Source organism: Gossypium hirsutum, chromosome A01, assembly GCF_007990345.1.
Source record: "Gossypium hirsutum isolate 1008001.06 chromosome A01, Gossypium_hirsutum_v2.1, whole genome shotgun sequence".
In the NCBI taxonomy this organism is placed as follows: domain Eukaryota; kingdom Viridiplantae; phylum Streptophyta; class Magnoliopsida; order Malvales; family Malvaceae; genus Gossypium; species Gossypium hirsutum.
The window spans coordinates 99750868-99762434 of record NC_053424.1 but is presented as its reverse complement, the minus strand read 5'-3'; the positions used below and the strand labels follow the sequence as shown (position 1 = coordinate 99762434).

General features: G+C 35.7%; 1 non-coding gene across 1 annotated transcript; it reads right to left on the bottom strand.

Annotated features, from left to right (window-relative positions):
- Window positions 1-1181: 1181 nt before the first annotated feature.
- LOC121208250 (small nucleolar RNA R71) lies at window positions 1182-1287 on the bottom strand. Its single transcript, XR_005903224.1, has one exon. It is a non-coding gene; the product is annotated as a small nucleolar RNA R71 (small nucleolar RNA).
- Between the last annotated feature and the right edge of the window lie 10280 nt (window positions 1288-11567).

Sequence of the window (11567 nt, the reverse complement as noted above, 5' to 3'; positions counted from 1 at the left end):
GGGAATCCATAGATCGAGTTAATGCGACGATAGGGGTTTTAATTAAAAAGAGATTTTAGTTAAGCAACCTAGAGTCTTTTTTTTTACTCTCGAAAGAGATATTAATATAATTTAGGGATTTCTACGGATCAAGCAAAATGAATAAATCATTTAATTCATATTTAGGATGATAAGTGAAGTCTAGGTGGATTCTTTCCTGGGTATTGTCTCTCTCATAAGTTTTCTTCGATTGTTTTCCCAATTCACTCTCTGTCTCTTAGTAATTAGTTTTGTTTAATTTTGGATTACAAACAACCCTTCAATTTATAGGCTAGATAATAAAAAGATAGTAATTACTAGTACTTTTAGTCCTCGTGGATATGATATTCTTGACTCACCGTAGCTATACTACCATTCGATAGGTGCGCTTGCCTTTGTCGTATTTTAGTTAGTTTGTGACGTCATCAAGTTTTTGGCGTTGTTGCAGGGGACTAAAATATTAGGAACACTTAATTTTTATTACTTTAGCCATTTTTTTTTTTATTTTTTTATTTTTACTTTTGTTTTTACTTTAATTTACTAATTTTTTTCTCTTATTTGCTTCTAGTAGGTTCTTTTAGTTTATGACTAGAAGAAACCTGTTAGGACCTCTATTATTTAATAGTGAAATTGAAAGCATAGCTTATAAATATCGTAGAGAAATAAGGCGGAGTCTACAGTATATAGAGGAAGAGCAAGAGGACGATACCAATATTACTGAGAAAATGGCTAAAAATTAGAATAATCCTCTACCTCCTGTGGTTGCCGAAAAACCTATAAATCAGAATCCTGCTCCTCGTACCATGTATGACTATGCCAAGCCTAATTTAGCAGGGGATGAATCGAATATTGTGAGACCTGCTATTGCTGCAAATAACTTCGAATTGAAGCCGAACACCATTCAGATGATCCAACAATTTATTCAGTTTGACGGTTTGCAAGATGAGGATCCAAATACTCATTTGGATAACTTTCTAGAGTACTGTGATACTTTCAAAATTAATGGCGTTTCTGATGATGTCATTTGCCTTTGGTTATTTCCCTTCTCATTGAGGAATAAAGCTAAAAAGTGGTTGAACTCTCTACCACGAGGGTCCATAACTACATAGGAGGAAATGACTAAATTTTTTTTGTTGAAATACTTTCTGCCAGCCAAGGCAACAAAGTTGAGGAATGATAACTCTTCCTTTGTGCAATGGACTTAGAGACCTTATACGATGCATGGGAGAGGTATAAGGATTTATTGAGAAGGTGCCCTCAACATGGGTTACCCTTATGGTTACAAGTTCAAACTTTCTACAATGGTCTAAACCCCTCAACTAGACAACTGATTGATGCAGTCGCCGGCAGTACCCTAAATAACAAAACACTTGAGTAGGCTTATGAGTTCATTGAAGAGATGTCACTGAATAATTATTAGTGGCAAGTCATGAGGACAAAGCCGTCAAAAGCTATGTTTTCAATCTCAACGCGGTCACCATGTTATCAAACTAGGTAGAGCACTTAAATAAAAAGATTGATGGTCTATGTGTTTCTATGTAGGTATATCCGGTGATGCAGTGTGACACAAGTGGAGGAATGAATAATCCAGAATGCCTAGCCTATGACCACTACGAAGGAATAAGTCAACTATATGGTTAACAATTCTAGACTTCAGAATAACCCCTATAGTAATACTTACAATACAGGGTGAAGGAACCATCCCAAATTTTCTTGGGATGGTCAAGGTAATCAAAGACCACAACCCCCTCTAGGCTTTCAATCACTTTACTAGCAGGAAAAGAAGCCGAACCTTGAGGAGATGTTCACAAAGTTTATTTCGGTGTCAAAAACTCGCTTCCAAAACACTGAAACAAAACTTAAAAATCAGCAAGTGTTGATTCAAGGGCTCAAGAATCAAATAGGGCAACTGGCTAAGATGATTTCAGAAAGACCACAAGGTAGCTTGCCAAGTAATACTGAAACTAACCCAAGAGAACAACTTCATGCAATTACTGTAAGAGATGAGGAACGGTTAGTTGAACCAGAACTAGAACCGAGGCAAGAAATTGTGCTAAGTAAAGGTAAGGTTGAGGTAAGCCACAGCGAATAGAAACCGTTAAGTAAAGAGTATAAACCTCATGTGCCATACCCCAACGCGATGAAGAAAAACCACACCAATGAGCAATTTGGTAAATTTCTTAAACTTCTGAAAAAGTTGCATATTAACTTACTGTTTATTGAAGCTCTTTTGTAGATGCCCAATTCAGTTAAATTTTTAAAGGAGCTTTTGGTGAACAAACGGAAGTTAGATGATGCGTCGCACATGGAGCTAAATACAGTCTGCTCAACCATTCTACAGAATAAACTACCCAACAAATTGAAAGATACAGAGTGTTTTACTATTCCTTGTTTAATTGGTAGTTTAAATGTTAATAATGCTTTGGTTAATTTAGGGGCGAGTATTAATTTCATGCCTATAAAATGTTTAAGCAATTAGATCTTGGGAAACCCAAACAAACTAGGATGAATATCCAATTGACAGATAGAACAATTAAATTTCCTAGTGGTATTGTTGGAGACGTATTAGTCAAAATTGATAAATTCATATTCCCAATTGATTTTATTGTTTTAGACATCGATGAGGATAGTGACGTGCCTTTAATTTTAGGACAACCATTTTTATCAACTGCTAAAACCATCATTGATGTTGGCAAAGGTGAATTGATACTTTGAGTAGGTGATGACACGATTAACTCGAAGCTCATGATTCTGTTAAGACATCTAGTAAACGAGATGATTATACGAGTTTCATTAAAATGAGTGACTTTGTGGCTCAAACTCCTTTGTAGGAAACCCCTAAGAAGAACGTGATGGAGTCACATTCTACTCATTGCAACAAAAAATAGAACGAGTCATGAGGAACAAAGACTATATATCAATGAACTAGATGAATGGCGGACACATGTTAAGGAGGAACCAAGAATACACGACGAACCGAAGTGACCCCTTTTACGAGCTTAAGGATGGAATGAACCATTTCAAGGTTGGAGACCAGATATTAGTAGAAGAAACCGACCCTCGAATAACCACTTTAGAGCTTATCGTAAGTGGAGCGACTGCTTTCAAGGTACTCAATGTCTTCCCATACGGTACAGTCGAGGTGACTCATTCTCATTTTGGTACTTTTAAGGTAAATATTACTTGACTTAAACCTTATTTGAATGAAAGAATTGATAGCAAGAAAGAGGAGTCTCAACTCTACGAACCACCATAACTGTGCGAATACAAGGTAAGTCAAGCTTAGACTTTAAATAAGCACTTCTCGAGAGGCAACTCGAGTCCACACGGTTGAATACGACACACAAGCGTGTCCTCGGACGTGTGAGCCCTGAAACTTAAAATCCCAAAAAATCGATAGAGACAAGGGCTAACAGAGTCCACACGGTCGTGTGGACCACACGTCCAGGACACACAGGCATGTCCTAGGCCGTGTGAAAACTAGAGCTTAATTGTTCAAATTTAAAACAAGTCAGAGAGTTACACGGGCAAGGCACATGGCTATATGATCGGTCACACAGGTGTGTAGGAGGCCACATGGGCGTGGGAGAAGCAAAGGTGATTGCACACAGCCTTGAGACACGGGCGTGTCCTAGGCCATGTGATGACTGGACTAAAATTTTAAATCGCACACGGGCTGAACAAGACCACACGGGCATGTGACATGGCCGTGTGGCCCAACATGGGCCTCAACACAACTGTGTCCTCTTGAAAATCCCTAACCTTAAATTTTCTTTTTACTTTTGTCTTCTTCCCCAACTCTCCCATCCCTAGCCACCGCAACACCCCCACGCCCCACCGTCCAGCCACCAGCCTCTCCTACGCCGTTCCTACCTTCAAACTGACCACCCTAACGCCTCCCCTTCTCCCTTTTTCCCAACCAGCCACCCAAGCCCCACCCTTCGCCTCATTCACACACCACCCCGACGACCCCCTTTCCCCTCTCCCTAAATTGTTCGTCAAACCTCACAAACCCCTTTGCGCACAGAGCCAACCTCACCCCGACCCTAACTGTGCACATTCGTCCTCTCTCTCCCCTTCTTCTATTTTCTTCTCCCTTTTGTAGATCACCCCCAAGAACACCCCCGTGTCAATCCACGCCGTAACCACCCCTCGCGTGCCGTCGCTCCTCCATAACCTCCGACCATCGTTTAGTTAGTTTTCCTTTTACCCCTCCCCTTTTTATTTATTTATTTATTTATTTCCTTTATTAGTAGGATTCCTTTCTGCATTGTTTATTATTCTTTTTAGTTTCTGACTATATTGGTTATCTATTTGAATTTTAATCTTTAGTACATCATCTACATTTTATCATTATTACTACTGCTGTTTAGTTTAGGTTTATAGCCATAATTATGATGCATTCTTGTTTTCTTTTCCTTGCTCGTTGTTCTTGAGTTATTTGGCTAAGTGTTGTGTTCTTTGTTTCTAGTATTAGGATTACGTAGTTGTTTATTTATTCTTTTACTCTTACTTTTAGAATGTCCTGTTCTTTATGGTTTTAAGAGTAAATTTTTATTTAGAATCATTTGAATTTTATCTTCTCAACCCTAGTTTGCATATATTTTTTGGTGATGCTTTGTTTATGGAGGCAGTCTTCTACTTTTTAGGCACATTATGACAAACACATGAGGCAAAAAGATCGCTGTCCCCGCTTCAAAGAAAAGGAAGGTCATCGGTGGGATCTCCTCCTCGAATGCATCTATAGAAGCTCGCCACCTTTACCTCAGATTTTCGGTGGGCCTCAGGAGGATCTGTACTAGATTCATTGTAACACTCCTCACCCGTATCCGTCGCCAGACTAGGGTTACGAGGCATTATCGATCAACCACAACATAAATCATACATTTGTGCAATTATCTTTAAAAATCCATTCATTTCAATCCCTTTTTCCCTTATAAGGTCATACGAGACCTTAAATCATGCTTAGAAGTGGTTTGGGACTAAACCGATAACATTCACAAACTTTGAAAAACTTATAAAATTTTCAAAGTTGTACAGGTCATACGCTCGTGTGAACAGGCCGTGTGCCTCACACAGCTTTAGACACGTTCGTGTGTCTAGGTCGTGTCAAAACAGGGCATACATACTGACTTGTCCACACGGCCACAAGACACGCCCGTGTGTTGGGCCGTGTGAAAATTAGGGAGGCTACTGACTTGGGTCACACGGCTAGTCACACGCACATTTGTCTAGCTCATGGTTGAAGCTGACTTGGCCACACGACCTAGCACACGCTCGTGTGTGTGACCGTGTGATCTTTCCAGGCTCATTTCGAAATGGCCCTCGAGCAACACGGCTGAGACACAAGACCGTGTTTCTGCTCGTGTGGGTAAAAATAGGCCATTTAGAAGGCCAAAATGTCACCTATTAAGGGTCCTCCCTACAAGCATCAAAATCACAACATTTTATACCAAATTCTTAACCATTTCATAACCAAATCATACACCAATTAAGCCATAGCATTATCAACCAATTTCATGCTTAATAGCCATATCAAATTATGCCAAAACTATAACAACCCGATTTAGATCCTAATCAGACTGGTGGTTTCGTGACCAAGAATCCGAGTCAGAAAAATATTTCAAAATTATTTTCTGTGTTTATTTTGTGTGAATTTATATCTGTGAAATTTTTGTGATTTAATTTTATCGTTTAGGTGTCCGATTAAATAAAAGGACTTAATCGTGTAAAATAAAAATTAAGTGGTAACTTGTATAAGGGCCGAATTACTAATGGTTTTTTAATTTGGAGTCTTTATGATGAAATTATTCCATTAACATGATGTTGGACGGTAATGGACATATGCTATATAATATTATTATTATTTCATTAAGGGTAGTTAAGTAAAATAGTAATAAGTTAATATATATGTTAATATATCATAAAAAGATAAGCTATAATCACATTATTTTTCTTTGTTCTTGCACCGATTATAAACAAAAAGAAAAAGAAAGAACAAGAGCTAGGTTTGGCCATCTTTCTCATCTTGATTTAAGGTTTGTTCTTAGTCGATTTTTGATAATTTTTACGTTTTTGAGATCGTTGCTTCGAGTACCACAAAACCCAAGCTTTAATTTTTGATTTTGATGAATATTTTGAATTGTGCCATTGTTGATAGTTTGTTGTTTGATAATGAAAAATGAAATGTTTTAGATTAACATGTTTTGTATTGGAGTTTTTGATGATTTTGAGTAATTAGGACTAAATTGCAAAAATAATAAGTTGAAGGACTAAAACATGAAATTAATAATATATATGGGCTTGTATAGGTATGGGTACCATTCGGCCTAATATGAGTGCTTTGAAATTTTGTGTATTTTGTGTTTTGTGCAATAGGGACTAAATTGTAAAAATTGTAAATGTCAGGGGTAAAATGGCAATTTGCCCATTTATGCGTTTTTGGACTAAATTGAATGAAAATATGTTTGAATGAGCTTATTTTAAATATGTTTAGATCAAGAACTAAAGAAATTGGATTTGGACCAGGGAAAAATGAAAGTTGTCGACTAGTAGCCCTGTCCCGTTTTACGACGTCTGAGGTAAGTTTATAAGAAAATAAATGTCGTAAATTTTAAATATATGAGAATGTATAATGATGATTTGAATTTTATGAGTTTGTATAAATAATAGCTGAATGTGAAAATGGTTGGGAATTATGTTTACGAATACGGTTTGACCGAGATACGACATTCGAAAGCCCCGTATGAACCTTAGGAATAGCTACGATACATATATCATGACATAGGATTCCGATATATATGTGCGAGTAAGACCATGACATCGATTTTTATTTCCGATATGTGTTTACGGGTAAGACCCTGTCTGGGACAGTGGCATCGATATTTGGCTACATGTAAGACCACGTCTGGGACATTGACATGTACGATTTATGTGATTATCCGAGTGTCCTATCCAATTTCAAAAGGTTCATCGGGCAAAGGTAAATCTGTACGAATTGTGTAATGCGAGCTAAATGGCTAGGTTGAATTAACTTGATATCTACTTGAGATAAGGTAAGAAAGTACTATGGATATGTGCTGTAAATCATGTACAATGCAAAAGAAGAATTCATGTGTATTTGGTATGTGTATTCGGCTTGTGAATGCATAATTTGTGTAACATTGAAATTTTACTTAATATGTGTATACATGAGATGTCATTTGATGATTCTTGAGTTGCGTAAAAGAGTATATGGATGTGTGGTTTATTATGACTATTTGGTTTGGAAGTTGATTTATAGTGTGTTAAACGATTATATATATTTTTTCAGCTTAGGTGGATAACAGTCTATGAAAAATGTATTATTTATAGAATTTGTAAGTTTGAGGTCAAGCAGGGAAATGTTAATGCATTTCGTTTAGTTAATATGAGTCAATTGTGATATTGAGTTGTTTATTTGCTTATGACTTACTAAGCTGTGGTAGCTTACTCTGTGTATTATGTTACTTTGTTTTATAGATTTTGAAGTCAAGCTACAAGCTCGGGGACTGTTAGCCAAGCTCATCACACTATCTACTATTTTGGTACTTTTAAGCTAAACTTAAATTATGGCATGTATAGGCTAGTTTTGGGGTTAGTTATCTTAGAAATGAATGTATATATTAGCCATGTGAAAATGGCTTAACTATCTTGCTTGGAATCAGTTATGTTTGCTTATGGTTTAAGTTTATTTTAGCTAAGGTATTTTATGCTATAAATGAATGTTATCTGTGATATGTGCTTGGTTGTGTATTAAAGTTGATTAACGACTTGGATGTGGTATGAACATATTGACCGTAACATATATACCTAGGTATATTCAAAGGTTTTGAATATGATTCCTGTTAAGTTAAAGTATATGATCATTCGGTTGGTGTGCTTTAATAAGGTATAATTTTGTAGTTTAACATTAAAGATCAAATAGTCATATTCGAATATGAGATAAATATGCTTTGATATGTTATTACTTTGTATGTAAGATTCATGTTTTGAGTAGGTATAAATGAGATGGTTACGATTTATATAGCAATATAAGCGTATAATAAATTGACTTGACTTGTGGTTTAGCACTTGTCCTTATTAATATTCTAGTAAATGTGATTTTGAAATATGCATGTATGTGATCCTAGGAAATATATATAGGTATTATGGTCTTAAATTTGCAATTCGGTAAAGATAAAAGATGATTATATTTTGAGCTGAAAAGTGTGTAGCCTAGTTAGCTTTGTGGATGCTATATATATATGTACATTGTGTTTAATCTAAGCCCACGGTTGTAAAGGTAAACTGTGTTAACCGAATAGAGGAAAGGTGAATATGATTTTGTATAGGTCTTTAAGGGTATATTATTTTAACATTTCGATTGATTTACTTGAGTAGATTAATTGTTGAGCTAGAGGTTTTTTAAATATATATATATTCATGAAGTATAAATATTGTAAATTGGCGAACAAATACTAATATGCAATATTTTATTATATGAAACGAAATGATGTATATTTGGTTGCATAAGGTATGCGTATAACATTTGCATGGATATATAATATTTTACATTAGCATTGTTCAAAAGTCATATAAGTTAAGATATACATTTTTGATAAGTTAATGAATCCAAATATATACTTGATTGGAAGTTTAACGTCTAATGTTCATATGTTCTTGTTGGCATTGTTGTATATAAAATTCTGGAATCATTTGTAATATTGAATTGAAGCATGATAAATTTTGTTTTTACCAATTTTTATTAGATAACTAATAATGGAATTTGATCTGAGTTATATTTTGATCGGTAATACCTTGTAACCCTATTCCAACGACAGATGTGGGTTAGAGGTGTTACAAAAACATAAGGCAAAATCATATTTAAACATTTGTTTCATAAACTGATTTTACTACATTCAATCACATGTTATAAACTTACCAATTTCTCAAATATGCATATACCAAAACTTACTAAAATTGACCATTTCATTTGGTCATTCATAGACACATCACATAACTATATTTTGCATCACATATCATATTCCAAAATCAAACCATAAGTTCAACCATAATTAAGCCATATCACATGGTTAATTATACACTTCACAAAACATATTCAATTACCTTTAGCCTATACATGCCATACTTCAATATTTACAATTTCAAAATGTACCAAAATAGAGTTTGATAGTGTGGTGATGATCCTCGACAATCCCTGAGCTCTCAGTAGCTTTGATATCTATAAAATAGTTGAAAAACACAACGAGTAAGCTTTCAAAAGCTTAGTAAGCCATATACAAAACTCCATGGCCATATACTATCTCAAACCACATAATTCATATACGTTTAACATATTCCCAATTCATTTACACATATAACATACTTTCTCATATTTATAACATATATCACCACTTGTACATATACTTACCTTTTATTCTCAACATAGTATACATTTCAAACGTACCTGAATCAGATATACATCACATATAACCATTTATTTCTCAGAATGCCCGTTGAACCGTTCGGAATCATAAGGATATGTGGATAACTCAAAAAGCTCATACAATGCCAACGTCCCAGACGTGGTCTTACATGTAATCAAATATCGATGCCACTGTCCCAGATAGGGTCTTACACGAAATCAAATATGATGCCAACGTCCCAGACGTGGTCTTACACATAAATCATAAGTCAATGCCAACGTCCCAGATGTGGTCTTACACGATAACACATATCAGATCCTATGTCATGACATATGTATCCTAACTATTCTTATGGTTCGTACGGGGCTTTTCAAACGTTAGAATTTTATCGATACTTTCTCAGATATCTCATATTCAATTCAATAAGCCATTCATCATTTTCAATAGCATTTAAACATAATTAAACCATTACAACCACATTTATTTGTATATAGACTTACCTAGTACAGATTTGGATAGATGAAATCGGCTTGTGACAGCCCAAAATTGACCCTAGTCGGGAAGTGGTTTCGGGACCGCTAAACCGAGTCACCGAAATGTTTGAATGTGATATTTATTGTCTAGAATATGTAATTATGAATGTGTGCAAATTTCAAGCTTCGATTTCGTCGATTGCATGTGAATTTAGTCGATAGGACTTATGTGAGAAAATTTTGAAATGTGATAGGTCAAAGCATAAGGGCCTATTAGTGCATGTTGAAAAAGGGGGACTTGCATGTCAATTTCCCCCCTATTAGTAGTGGCCGGCCATGACAAGCATGGTAGACCAAGTGTGATGGGCAAGACATGTCATAGACATGTTGTGTTAGTGCATCATGAGTGGAAACATGTCACAAACATGTTATGTTAGTGAGGTATGTTAGGAAAAATAAAATAATGAGCATGGAAATTAAATAATGAAAGGGAATATGATGAAAACAAAAAAAGTGTGTGGTTGTTTCTCCTCCCCCCATTTTGCCGAAACTAGAAAGAAAAACAAAAAAAAAGTGCTCATCCTTTGGTTCATCCTTGGCCAAAAATTTTAAGGAGGAAGGAAGAAGAAAGGTTGAAGAGGTTCGGCCATGCATGTAGCTAGGCTAAGGTATGTTTGATGATGTTCCATGAGATGCATGCATGTTTTAGTTGTTAGCTTGAGTTCTACCTAGCCCATGGTCTAAATCTTGCTATGTGATGGAAATGACACTCGGCCATGGATGCATCATTCTTGGTTGATGTTTGATGTTGTGGTGATGAGGCATGAAGATGAGTTAAGTTTCGGCTAAGGTGGATTTGTGTTGATGTCATTTGCATGCTAAGTGTAAAGCTTTGTAATGATGCATGTGATGGTGGATTGATGATTCTTGAATCTCCTTTTTAGCATTTTTGAGTGAGCACATATGTGCATTGGTTGCTAGATGGGGAAGAATCGGCTAGCAAGTTGTGTGCTAAGGCCGAATATAACTTTTGTATGTTAATGAGCAATGCATGTGTTAAATTGATGGAAAGGGAGAGGATGCTTTACTAGTGTATATATGTGTGTATTAGCCAAGTTTTGAACTTGAAACAAGATGATATTTATAATCAATACAAGTAACCATACTTGTAGGAAGTATTAAGCATATAATCGGCCCCAACATAGACATGCATATTCGGCCATAGGAAGAAGATTTGGTGTTGCATGTATTCGGTTGGAGGCAAGCATATTGATGCTTTTGTCTTGGCTTAGAAAATTCGGCCAAGGGGGAAAATTAGCTAAAATGTTGAGTTTGATTCATGATTCCGTACATATGTGACTTTAATGTCTAATGTATAAATATGGGCTAAGTGCCTTGTGTTCCTCTTTTTGATGCTCAAATGATTAAATCAATTTATTTGTTTAATTAAGCTCAAGAGCAAAGGGGAACTAAATCCGATAAAGGGAAGGAAAAAGTGGTCGAATAGCCATCGGAATTGTTCGACAACATCCGAGGTAAGTTCTTGAGTAAGAGAGCTTAAATTAAGATTTGATTAGATCATGTTTTAAGCAAATCAAAATCATGCTCTTTGTGTGTGGCTATTGAGCCGAAATTACAAGAATGATAAGTG